General features: G+C 41.4%; 24 non-coding genes across 24 annotated transcripts; all 24 read right to left on the bottom strand.

Annotated features, from left to right (window-relative positions):
- Window positions 1–65: 65 nt before the first annotated feature.
- Window positions 66–182, bottom strand: LOC137505038 (U5 spliceosomal RNA). Its single transcript, XR_011019660.1, has one exon. It is a non-coding gene; the product is annotated as a U5 spliceosomal RNA (small nuclear RNA).
- A 315-nt stretch (window positions 183–497) lies between these two features.
- LOC137505037 (U5 spliceosomal RNA) lies at window positions 498–614 on the bottom strand. The gene has a single exon (XR_011019659.1). It is a non-coding gene; the product is annotated as a U5 spliceosomal RNA (small nuclear RNA).
- Window positions 615–929: 315 nt separating this feature from the next.
- On the bottom strand, window positions 930–1,046 carry LOC137505035 (U5 spliceosomal RNA). The gene has a single exon (XR_011019657.1). It is a non-coding gene; the product is annotated as a U5 spliceosomal RNA (small nuclear RNA).
- Window positions 1,047–1,361: 315 nt separating this feature from the next.
- LOC137505034 (U5 spliceosomal RNA) lies at window positions 1,362–1,478 on the bottom strand. The gene has a single exon (XR_011019656.1). It is a non-coding gene; the product is annotated as a U5 spliceosomal RNA (small nuclear RNA).
- A 315-nt stretch (window positions 1,479–1,793) lies between these two features.
- On the bottom strand, window positions 1,794–1,910 carry LOC137505033 (U5 spliceosomal RNA). The gene has a single exon (XR_011019655.1). It is a non-coding gene; the product is annotated as a U5 spliceosomal RNA (small nuclear RNA).
- A 315-nt stretch (window positions 1,911–2,225) lies between these two features.
- Window positions 2,226–2,342, bottom strand: LOC137505032 (U5 spliceosomal RNA). The gene has a single exon (XR_011019654.1). It is a non-coding gene; the product is annotated as a U5 spliceosomal RNA (small nuclear RNA).
- Window positions 2,343–2,659: 317 nt separating this feature from the next.
- On the bottom strand, window positions 2,660–2,776 carry LOC137505381 (U5 spliceosomal RNA). The gene has a single exon (XR_011019998.1). It is a non-coding gene; the product is annotated as a U5 spliceosomal RNA (small nuclear RNA).
- Window positions 2,777–3,091: 315 nt separating this feature from the next.
- LOC137505030 (U5 spliceosomal RNA) lies at window positions 3,092–3,208 on the bottom strand. The gene has a single exon (XR_011019653.1). It is a non-coding gene; the product is annotated as a U5 spliceosomal RNA (small nuclear RNA).
- Window positions 3,209–3,524: 316 nt separating this feature from the next.
- On the bottom strand, window positions 3,525–3,641 carry LOC137505290 (U5 spliceosomal RNA). The gene has a single exon (XR_011019910.1). It is a non-coding gene; the product is annotated as a U5 spliceosomal RNA (small nuclear RNA).
- A 315-nt stretch (window positions 3,642–3,956) lies between these two features.
- Window positions 3,957–4,073, bottom strand: LOC137505380 (U5 spliceosomal RNA). The gene has a single exon (XR_011019997.1). It is a non-coding gene; the product is annotated as a U5 spliceosomal RNA (small nuclear RNA).
- Window positions 4,074–4,388: 315 nt separating this feature from the next.
- On the bottom strand, window positions 4,389–4,505 carry LOC137505029 (U5 spliceosomal RNA). Its single transcript, XR_011019652.1, has one exon. It is a non-coding gene; the product is annotated as a U5 spliceosomal RNA (small nuclear RNA).
- A 316-nt stretch (window positions 4,506–4,821) lies between these two features.
- On the bottom strand, window positions 4,822–4,938 carry LOC137505342 (U5 spliceosomal RNA). The gene has a single exon (XR_011019961.1). It is a non-coding gene; the product is annotated as a U5 spliceosomal RNA (small nuclear RNA).
- Window positions 4,939–5,253: 315 nt separating this feature from the next.
- On the bottom strand, window positions 5,254–5,370 carry LOC137505379 (U5 spliceosomal RNA). Its single transcript, XR_011019996.1, has one exon. It is a non-coding gene; the product is annotated as a U5 spliceosomal RNA (small nuclear RNA).
- A 315-nt stretch (window positions 5,371–5,685) lies between these two features.
- Window positions 5,686–5,802, bottom strand: LOC137505028 (U5 spliceosomal RNA). The gene has a single exon (XR_011019651.1). It is a non-coding gene; the product is annotated as a U5 spliceosomal RNA (small nuclear RNA).
- A 315-nt stretch (window positions 5,803–6,117) lies between these two features.
- Window positions 6,118–6,234, bottom strand: LOC137505027 (U5 spliceosomal RNA). The gene has a single exon (XR_011019650.1). It is a non-coding gene; the product is annotated as a U5 spliceosomal RNA (small nuclear RNA).
- Window positions 6,235–6,550: 316 nt separating this feature from the next.
- LOC137505026 (U5 spliceosomal RNA) lies at window positions 6,551–6,667 on the bottom strand. Its single transcript, XR_011019649.1, has one exon. It is a non-coding gene; the product is annotated as a U5 spliceosomal RNA (small nuclear RNA).
- A 315-nt stretch (window positions 6,668–6,982) lies between these two features.
- On the bottom strand, window positions 6,983–7,099 carry LOC137505025 (U5 spliceosomal RNA). Its single transcript, XR_011019648.1, has one exon. It is a non-coding gene; the product is annotated as a U5 spliceosomal RNA (small nuclear RNA).
- Window positions 7,100–7,414: 315 nt separating this feature from the next.
- On the bottom strand, window positions 7,415–7,531 carry LOC137505023 (U5 spliceosomal RNA). The gene has a single exon (XR_011019646.1). It is a non-coding gene; the product is annotated as a U5 spliceosomal RNA (small nuclear RNA).
- A 315-nt stretch (window positions 7,532–7,846) lies between these two features.
- LOC137505022 (U5 spliceosomal RNA) lies at window positions 7,847–7,963 on the bottom strand. Its single transcript, XR_011019645.1, has one exon. It is a non-coding gene; the product is annotated as a U5 spliceosomal RNA (small nuclear RNA).
- A 315-nt stretch (window positions 7,964–8,278) lies between these two features.
- Window positions 8,279–8,395, bottom strand: LOC137505021 (U5 spliceosomal RNA). Its single transcript, XR_011019644.1, has one exon. It is a non-coding gene; the product is annotated as a U5 spliceosomal RNA (small nuclear RNA).
- Window positions 8,396–8,711: 316 nt separating this feature from the next.
- On the bottom strand, window positions 8,712–8,828 carry LOC137505389 (U5 spliceosomal RNA). Its single transcript, XR_011020006.1, has one exon. It is a non-coding gene; the product is annotated as a U5 spliceosomal RNA (small nuclear RNA).
- Window positions 8,829–9,143: 315 nt separating this feature from the next.
- On the bottom strand, window positions 9,144–9,260 carry LOC137505020 (U5 spliceosomal RNA). The gene has a single exon (XR_011019643.1). It is a non-coding gene; the product is annotated as a U5 spliceosomal RNA (small nuclear RNA).
- Window positions 9,261–9,577: 317 nt separating this feature from the next.
- LOC137505019 (U5 spliceosomal RNA) lies at window positions 9,578–9,694 on the bottom strand. The gene has a single exon (XR_011019642.1). It is a non-coding gene; the product is annotated as a U5 spliceosomal RNA (small nuclear RNA).
- Window positions 9,695–10,009: 315 nt separating this feature from the next.
- Window positions 10,010–10,126, bottom strand: LOC137505018 (U5 spliceosomal RNA). Its single transcript, XR_011019641.1, has one exon. It is a non-coding gene; the product is annotated as a U5 spliceosomal RNA (small nuclear RNA).
- Between the last annotated feature and the right edge of the window lie 67 nt (window positions 10,127–10,193).

Here is a 10,193-nt window from a genome sequence, read left to right as displayed (position 1 = left end):
CCCGCCATACCAGGTTCCACGCTCAACGTGATACATTTTTGCTGCTATTATTATACTTGCAAAGAAACCCCAGAAGGCTGGGGCAATCAAAAATTGGAAATACAACTCAGTTTTCTTTCTCTCCACGGAAATCTTTAGTAAAAGGCGAAAGATTTGTACGTTCTGAAGAGAAAACAGAGCATAACCCAATGTAAGGCTATTCTCTCGGGTGGCTCCAGGGTCAGTCGAAACAACTGTGGGTGATCTGAGATTGATTAGCAAGTGATGTCTAAAAAAAAAAGGTTGGCAGAAGATTCTAGGTTAGGGCTGTAGGCTAAAGCATAAACTCAGTAAATTGCAGATTATAAACACATTTATGAACAGCTGACTCTGTCACAAGAGTCAAACTTACCACACTGGCGGCAGGCTCCTTTGCATATATTCAAATGAGCACCCGCCAAACCAGGTTCCACGCTCAACGTGATACATTTTTGCTGCTATTATTATACTTGCAAAGAAACCCCAGAAGGCTGGGGCAATCAAAAATTGGAAATACAACTCAGTTTTCTTTCTCTCCACGGAAATCTTTAGTAAAAGGCGAAAGATTTGTACGTTCTGAAGAGAAAACAGAGCATAACCCAATGTAAGGCTATTCTCTCGGGTGGCTCCAGGGTCAGTCGAAACAACTGTGGGTGATCTGAGATTGATTAGCCAGTGATATCTAAAAAAAAAAGGTTGGCAGAAGATTCTAGGTTAGGGCTGTAGGCTAAAGCATAAACTCAGTAAATTGCAGATTATAAACACATTTATGAACAGCTGACTCTGTCACAAGAGTCAAACTTACCACACTGGCGGCAGGCTCCTTTGCATATATTCAAATGAGCACCCGCCAAACCAGGTTCCACGCTCAACGTGATACATTTTTGCTGCTATTATTATACTTGCAAAGAAACCCCAGAAGGCTGGGGCAATCAAAAATTGGAAATACAACTCAGTTTTCTTTCTCTCCACGGAAATCTTTAGTAAAAGGCGAAAGATTTGTACGTTCTGAAGAGAAAACAGAGCATTACCCAATGTAAGGCTATTCTCTCGGGTGGCTCCAGGGTCAGTCGAAACAACTGTGGGTGATCTGAGATTGATTAGCCAGTGATATCTAAAAAAAAAAGGTTGGCAGAAGATTCTAGGTTAGGGCTGTAGGCTAAAGCATAAACTCAGTAAATTGCAGATTATAAACACATTTATGAACAGCTGACTCTGTCACAAGAGTCAAACTTACCACACTGGCGGCAGGCTCCTTTGCATATATTCAAATGAGCACCCGCCAAACCAGGTTCCACGCTCAACGTGATACATTTTTGCTGCTATTATTATACTTGCAAAGAAACCCCAGAAGGCTGGGGCAATCAAAAATTGGAAATACAACTCAGTTTTCTTTCTCTCCACGGAAATCTTTAGTAAAAGGCGAAAGATTTGTACGTTCTGAAGAGAAAACAGAGCATAACCCAATGTAAGGCTATTCTCTCGGGTGGCTCCAGGGTCAGTCGAAACAACTGTGGGTGATCTGAGATTGATTAGCCAGTGATATCTAAAAAAAAAAGGTTGGCAGAAGATTCTAGGTTAGGGCTGTAGGCTAAAGCATAAACTCAGTAAATTGCAGATTATAAACACATTTATGAACAGCTGACTCTGTCACAAGAGTCAAACTTACCACACTGGCGGCAGGCTCCTTTGCATATATTCAAATGAGCACCCGCCAAACCAGGTTCCACGCTCAACGTGATCCATTTTTGCTGCTATTATTATACTTGCAAAGAAACCCCAGAAGGCTGGGGCAATCAAAAATTGGAAATACAACTCAGTTTTCTTTCTCTCCACGGAAATCTTTAGTAAAAGGCGAAAGATTTGTACGTTCTGAAGAGAAAACAGAGCATAACCCAATGTAAGGCTATTCTCTCGGGTGGCTCCAGGGTCAGTCGAAACAACTGTGGGTGATCTGAGATTGATTAGCCAGTGATATCTAAAAAAAAAAGGTTGGCAGAAGATTCTAGGTTAGGGCTGTAGGCTAAAGCATAAACTCAGTAAATTGCAGATTATAAACACATTTATGAACAGCTGACTCTGTCACAAGAGTCAAACTTACCACACTGGCGGCAGGCTCCTTTGCATATATTCAAATGAGCACCCGCCAAACCAGCTTCCACGCTCAACGTGATACATATTTGCTGCTATTATTATACTTGCAAAGAAACCCCAGAAGGCTGGGGCAATCAAAAATTGGAAATACAACTCAGTTTTCTTTCTCTCCACGGAAATCTTTAGTAAAAGGCGAAAGATTTGTACGTTCTGAAGAGAAAACAGAGCATAACCCAATGTAAGGCTATTCTCTCGGGTGGCTCCAGGGTCAGTCGAAACAACTGTGGGTGATCTGAGATTGATTAGCCAGTGATATCTAAAAAAAAAAAAGGTTGGCAGAAGATTCTAGGTTAGGGCTGTAGGCTAAAGCATAAACTCAGTAAATTGCAGATTATAAACACATTTATGAACAGCTGACTCTGTCACAAGAGTCAAACTTACCACACTGGCGGCAGGCTCCTTTGCATATATTCAAATGAGCACCCGCCAAACCAGGTTCCACGCTCAACGTGATACATTTTTGCTGCTATTATTATACTTGCAAAGAAACCCCAGAAGGCTGGGGCAATCAAAAATTGGAAATACAACTCAGTTTTCTTTCTCTCCACGGAAATCTTCAGTAAAAGGCGAAAGATTTGTACGTTCTGAAGAGAAAACAGAGCATAACCCAATGTAAGGCTATTCTCTCGGGTGGCTCCAGGGTCAGTCGAAACAACTGTGGGTGATCTGAGATTGATTAGCCAGTGATATCTAAAAAAAAAAGGTTGGCAGAAGATTCTAGGTTAGGGCTGTAGGCTAAAGCATAAACTCAGTAAATTGCAGATTATAAACACATTTATGAACAGCTGACTCTGTCACAAGAGTCAAACTTACCACACTGGCGGCAGGCTCCTTTGCATATATTCAAATGAGCACCCGCCAAACCAGGTTCCACGCTCAACGTGATACATTTTTGCTGCTATTATTATACTTGCAAAGAAACCCCAGAAGGCTGGGGCAATCAAAAATTGGAAATACAACTCAGTTTTCTTTCTCTCCACGGAAATCTTTAGTAAAAGGCGAAAGATTTGTACGTTCTGAAGAGAAAACAGAGCATAACCCAATGTAAGGCTATTCTCTCGGGTGGCTCCAGGGTCAGTCGAAACAACTGTGGGTGATCTGAGATTGATTAGCCAGTGATATCTAAAAAAAAAAAGGTTGGCAGAAGATTCTAGGTTAGGGCTGTAGGCTAAAGCATAAACTCAGTAAATTGCAGATTATAAACACATTTATGAACAGCTGACTCTGTCACAAGAGTCAAACTTACCACACTGGCGGCAGGCTCCTTTGCATATATTCAAATGAGCACCCGCCAAACCAGGTTCCATGCTCAACGTGATACATTTTTGCTGCTATTATTATACTTGCAAAGAAACCCCAGAAGGCTGGGGCAATCAAAAATTGGAAATACAACTCAGTTTTCTTTCTCTCCACGGAAATCTTTAGTAAAAGGCGAAAGATTTGTACGTTCTGAAAAGAAAACAGAGCATAACCCAATGTAAGGCTATTCTCTCGGGTGGCTCCAGGGTCAGTCGAAACAACTGTGGGTGATCTGAGATTGATTAGCCAGTGATATCTAAAAAAAAAAGGTTGGCAGAAGATTCTAGGTTAGGGCTGTAGGCTAAAGCATAAACTCAGTAAATTGCAGATTATAAACACATTTATGAACAGCTGACTCTGTCACAAGAGTCAAACTTACCACACTGGCGGCAGGCTCCTTTGCATATATTCAAATGAGCACCCGCCAAACCAGGTTCCACGCTCAACGTGATACATTTTTGCTGCTATTATTATACTTGCAAAGAAACCCCAGAAGGCTGGGGCAATCAAAAATTGGAAATACAACTCAGTTTTCTTTCTCTCCACGGAAATCTTCAGTAAAAGGCGAAAGATTTGTACGTTCTGAAGAGAAAACAGAGCATAACCCAATGTAAGGCTATTCTCTCGGGTGGCTCCAGGGTCAGTCGAAACAACTGTGGGTGATCTGAGATTGATTAGCCAGTGATATCTAAAAAAAAAAGGTTGGCAGAAGATTCTAGGTTAGGGCTGTAGGCTAAAGCATAAACTCAGTAAATTGCAGATTATAAACACATTTATGAACAGCTGACTCTGTCACAAGAGTCAAACTTACCACACTGGCGGCAGGCTCCTTTGCATATATTCAAATGAGCACCCGCCAAACCAGGTTCCACGCTCAACGTGATACATTTTTGCTGCTATTATTATACTTGCAAAGAAACCCCAGAAGGCTGGGGCAATCAAAAATTGGAAATACAACTCAGTTTTCTTTCTCTCCACGGAAATCTTTAGTAAAAGGCGAAAGATTTGTACGTTCTGAAGAGAAAACAGAGCATAACCCAATGTAAGGCTATTCTCTCGGGTAGCTCCAGGGTCAGTCGAAACAACTGTGGGTGATCTGAGATTGATTAGCCAGTGATATCTAAAAAAAAAAAGGTTGGCAGAAGATTCTAGGTTAGGGCTGTAGGCTAAAGCATAAACTCAGTAAATTGCAGATTATAAACACATTTATGAACAGCTGACTCTGTCACAAGAGTCAAACTTACCACACTGGCGGCAGGCTCCTTTGCATATATTCAAATGAGCACCCGCCAAACCAGGTTCCACGCTCAACGTGATACATTTTTGCTGCTATTATTATACTTGCAAAGAAACCCCAGAAGGCTGGGGCAATCAAAAATTGGAAATACAACTCCGTTTTCTTTCTCTCCACGGAAATCTTTAGTAAAAGGCGAAAGATTTGTACATTCTGAAGAGAAAACAGAGCATAACCCAATGTAAGGCTATTCTCTCGGGTGGCTCCAGGGTCAGTCGAAACAACTGTGGGTGATCTGAGATTGATTAGCCAGTGATATCTAAAAAAAAAAGGTTGGCAGAAGATTCTAGGTTAGGGCTGTAGGCTAAAGCATAAACTCAGTAAATTGCAGATTATAAACACATTTATGAACAGCTGACTCTGTCACAAGAGTCAAACTTACCACACTGGCGGCAGGCTCCTTTGCATATATTCAAATGAGCACCCGCCAAACCAGGTTCCACGCTCAACGTGATACATTTTTGCTGCTATTATTATACTTGCAAAGAAACCCCAGAAGGCTGGGGCAATCAAAAATTGGAAATACAACTCAGTTTTCTTTCTCTCCACGGAAATCTTCAGTAAAAGGCGAAAGATTTGTACGTTCTGAAGAGAAAACAGAGCATAACCCAATGTAAGGCTATTCTCTCGGGTGGCTCCAGGGTCAGTCGAAACAACTGTGGGTGATCTGAGATTGATTAGCCAGTGATATCTAAAAAAAAAAGGTTGGCAGAAGATTCTAGGTTAGGGCTGTAGGCTAAAGCATAAACTCAGTAAATTGCAGATTATAAACACATTTATGAACAGCTGACTCTGTCACAAGAGTCAAACTTACCACACTGGCGGCAGGCTCCTTTGCATATATTCAAATGAGCACCCGCCAAACCAGGTTCCACGCTCAATGTGATACATTTTTGCTGCTATTATTATACTTGCAAAGAAACCCCAGAAGGCTGGGGCAATCAAAAATTGGAAATACAACTCAGTTTTCTTTCTCTCCACGGAAATCTTTAGTAAAAGGCGAAAGATTTGTACGTTCTGAAGAGAAAACAGAGCATAACCCAATGTAAGGCTATTCTCTCGGGTGGCTCCAGGGTCAGTCGAAACAACTGTGGGTGATCTGAGATTGATTAGCCAGTGATATCTAAAAAAAAAAGGTTGGCAGAAGATTCTAGGTTAGGGCTGTAGGCTAAAGCATAAACTCAGTAAATTGCAGATTATAAACACATTTATGAACAGCTGACTCTGTCACAAGAGTCAAACTTACCACACTGGCGGCAGGCTCCTTTGCATATATTCAAATGAGCACCCGCCAAACCAGGTTCCACGCTCAACGTAATACATTTTTGCTGCTATTATTATACTTGCAAAGAAACCCCAGAAGGCTGGGGCAATCAAAAATTGGAAATACAACTCAGTTTTCTTTCTCTCCACGGAAATCTTTAGTAAAAGGCGAAAGATTTGTACGTTCTGAAGAGAAAACAGAGCATAACCCAATGTAAGGCTATTCTCTCGGGTGGCTCCAGGGTCAGTCGAAACAACTGTGGGTGATCTGAGATTGATTAGCCAGTGATATCTAAAAAAAAAAAGGTTGGCAGAAGATTCTAGGTTAGGGCTGTAGGCTAAAGCATAAACTCAGTAAATTGCAGATTATAAACACATTTATGAACAGCTGACTCTGTCACAAGAGTCAAACTTACCACACTGGCGGCAGGCTCCTTTGCATATATTCAAATGAGCACCCGCCAAACCAGGTTCCACGCTCAACGTGATACATTTTTGCTGCTATTATTATACTTGCAAAGAAACCCCAGAAGGCTGGGGCAATCAAAAATTGGAAATACAACTCAGTTTTCTTTCTCTCCACGGAAATCTTTAGTAAAAGGCGAAAGATTTGTACGTTCTGAAGAGAAAACAGAGCATAACCCAATGTAAGGCTATTCTCTCGGGTGGCTCCAGGGTCAGTCGAAACAACTGTGGGTGATCTGAGATTGATTAGCCAGTGATATCTAAAAAAAAAAGGTTGGCAGAAGATTCTAGGTTAGGGCTGTAGGCTAAAGCATAAACTCAGTAAATTGCAGATTATAAACACATTTATGAACAGCTGACTCTGTCACAAGAGTCAAACTTACCACACTGGCGGCAGGCTCCTTTGCATATATTCAAATGAGCACCCGCCAAACCAGGTTCCACGCTCAACGTGATACATTTTTGCTGCTATTATTATACTTGCAAAGAAACCCCAGAAGGCTGGGGCAATCAAAAATTGGAAATACAACTCAGTTTTCTTTCTCTCCACGGAAATCTTTAGTAAAAGGCGAAAGATTTGTACGTTCTGAAGAGAAAACAGAGCATAACCCAATGTAAGGCTATTCTCTCGGGTGGCTCCAGGGTCAGTCGAAACAACTGTGGGTGATCTGAGATTGATTAGCCAGTGATATCTAAAAAAAAAAGGTTGGCAGAAGATTCTAGGTTAGGGCTGTAGGCTAAAGCATAAACTCAGTAAATTGCAGATTATAAACACATTTATGAACAGCTGACTCTGTCACAAGAGTCAAACTTACCACACTGGCGGCAGGCTCCTTTGCATATATTCAAATGAGCACCCGCCAAACCAGGTTCCACGCTCAACGTGATACATTTTTGCTGCTATTATTATACTTGCAAAGAAACCCCAGAAGGCTGGGGCAATCAAAAATTGGAAATACAACTCAGTTTTCTTTCTCTCCACGGAAATCTTTAGTAAAAGGCGAAAGATTTGTACGTTCTGAAGAGAAAACAGAGCATAACCCAATGTAAGGCTATTCTCTCGGGTGGCTCCAGGGTCAGTCGAAACAACTGTGGGTGATCTGAGATTGATTAGCCAGTGATATCTAAAAAAAAAAGGTTGGCAGAAGATTCTAGGTTAGGGCTGTAGGCTAAAGCATAAACTCAGTAAATTGCAGATTATAAACACATTTATGAACAGCTGACTCTGTCACAAGAGTCAAACTTACCACACTGGCGGCAGGCTCCTTTGCATATATTCAAATGAGCACCCGCCAAACCAGGTTCCACGCTCAACGTGATACATTTTTGCTGCTATTATTATACTTGCAAAGAAACCCCAGAAGGCTGGGGCAATCAAAAATTGGAAATACAACTCAGTTTTCTTTCTCTCCACGGAAATCTTTAGTAAAAGGCGAAAGATTTGTACGTTCTGAAGAGAAAACAGAGCATAACCCAATGTAAGGCTATTCTCTCGGGTGGCTCCAGGGTCAGTCGAAACAACTGTGGGTGATCTGAGATTGATTAGCCAGTGATATCTAAAAAAAAAAGGTTGGCAGAAGATTCTAGGTTAGGGCTGTAGGCTAAAGCATAAACTCAGTAAATTGCAGATTATAAACACATTTATGAACAGCTGACTCTGTCACAAGAGTCAAACTTACCACACTGGCGGCAGGCTCCTTTGCATATATTCAAATGAGCACCCGCCAAACCAGGTTCCACGCTCAACGTGATACATTTTTGCTGCTATTATTATACTTGCAAAGAAACCCCAGAAGGCTGGGGCAATCAAAAATTGGAAATACAACTCAGTTTTCTTTCTCTCCACGGAAATCTTTAGTAAAAGGCGAAAGATTTGTACGTTCTGAAGAGAAAACAGAGCATAACCCAATGTAAGGCTATTCTCTCGGGTGGCTCCAGGGTCAGTCGAAACAACTGTGGGTGATCTGAGATTGATTAGCCAGTGATATCTAAAAAAAAAAAGGTTGGCAGAAGATTCTAGGTTAGGGCTGTAGGCTAAAGCATAAACTCAGTAAATTGCAGATTATAAACACATTTATGAACAGCTGACTCTGTCACAAGAGTCAAACTTACCACACTGGCGGCAGGCTCCTTTGCATATATTCAAATGAGCACCCGCCAAACCAGGTTCCACGCTCAACGTGATACATTTTTGCTGCTATTATTATACTTGCAAAGAAACCCCAGAAGGCTGGGGCAATCAAAAATTGGAAATACAACTCAGTTTTCTTTCTCTCCACGGAAATCTTTAGTAAAAGGCGAAAGATTTGTACGTTCTGAAGAGAAAACACAGCATAACCCAATGTAAGGCTATTCTCTCGGGTGGCTCCAGGGTCAGTCGAAACAACTGTGGGTGATCTGAGATTGATTAGCCAGTGATATCTAAAAAAAAAAGGTTGGCAGAAGATTCTAGGTTAGGGCTGTAGGCTAAAGCATAAACTCAGTAAATTGCAGATTATAAACACATTTATGAACAGCTGACTCTGTCACAAGAGTCAAACTTACCACACTGGCGGCAGGCTCCTTTGCATATATTCAAATGAGCACCCGCCAAACCAGGTTCCACGCTCAACGTGATACATTTTTGCTGCTATTATTATACTTGCAAAGAAACCCCAGAAGGCTGGGGCAATCAAAAATTGGAAATACAACTCAGTTTTCTTTCTCTCCACGGAAATCTTTAGTAAAAGGCGAAAGATTTGTACGTTCTGAAGAGAAAACAGAGCATAACCCAATGTAAGGCTATTCTCTCGGGTGGCTCCAGGGTCAGTCGAAACAACTGTGGGTGATCTGAGATTGATTAGCCAGTGATATCTTTAAAAAAAAAAGGTTGGCAGAAGATTCTAGGTTAGGGCTGTAGGCTAAAGCATAAACTCAGTAAATTGCAGATTATAAACACATTTATTAACAGCTGACTCTGTCACAAGAGTCAAACTTACCACACTGGCGGCAGGCTCCTTTGCATATATTCAAATGAGCACCCGCCAAACCAGGTTCCACGCTCAACGTGATACATTTTTGCTGCTATTATTATACTTGCAAAGAAACCCCAGAAGGCTGGGGCAATCAAAAATTGGAAATACAACTCAGTTTTCTTTCTCTCCACGGAAATCTTTAGTAAAAGGCGAAAGATTTGTACGTTCTGAAGAGAAAACAGAGCATAACCCAATGTAAGGCTATTCTCTCGGGTGGCTCCAGGGTCAGTCGAAACAACTGTGGGTGATCTGAGATTGATTAGCCAGTGATATCTAAAAAAAAAAGGTTGGCAGAAGATTCTAGGTTAGGGCTGTAGGCTAAAGCATAAACTCAGTAAATTGCAGATTATAAACACATTTATGAACAGCTGACTCTGTCACAAGAGTCAAACTTACCACACTGGCGGCAGGCTCCTTTGCATATATTCAAATGAGCACCCGCCAAACCAGGTTCCACGCTCAACGTGATACATTTTTGCTGCTATTATTATACTTGCAAAGAAACCCCAGAAGGCTGGGGCAATCAAAAATTGGAAATACAACTCAGTTTTCTTTCTCTCCACGGAAATCTTTAGTAAAAGGCGAAAGATTTGTACGTTCTGAAGAGAAAACAGAGCATAACCCAATGTAAGGCTATTCTCTCGGGTGGCTCCAGGGTCAGTCGAAACAACTGTGGGTGATCTGAG

This window comes from Hyperolius riggenbachi, chromosome 4 (assembly GCF_040937935.1).
Source record: "Hyperolius riggenbachi isolate aHypRig1 chromosome 4, aHypRig1.pri, whole genome shotgun sequence".
Lineage (NCBI taxonomy): Eukaryota > Metazoa > Chordata > Amphibia > Anura > Hyperoliidae > Hyperolius > Hyperolius riggenbachi.
Note: the sequence above shows the minus strand (reverse complement) of the source record. Positions and strands in the feature narration are given on the sequence as shown.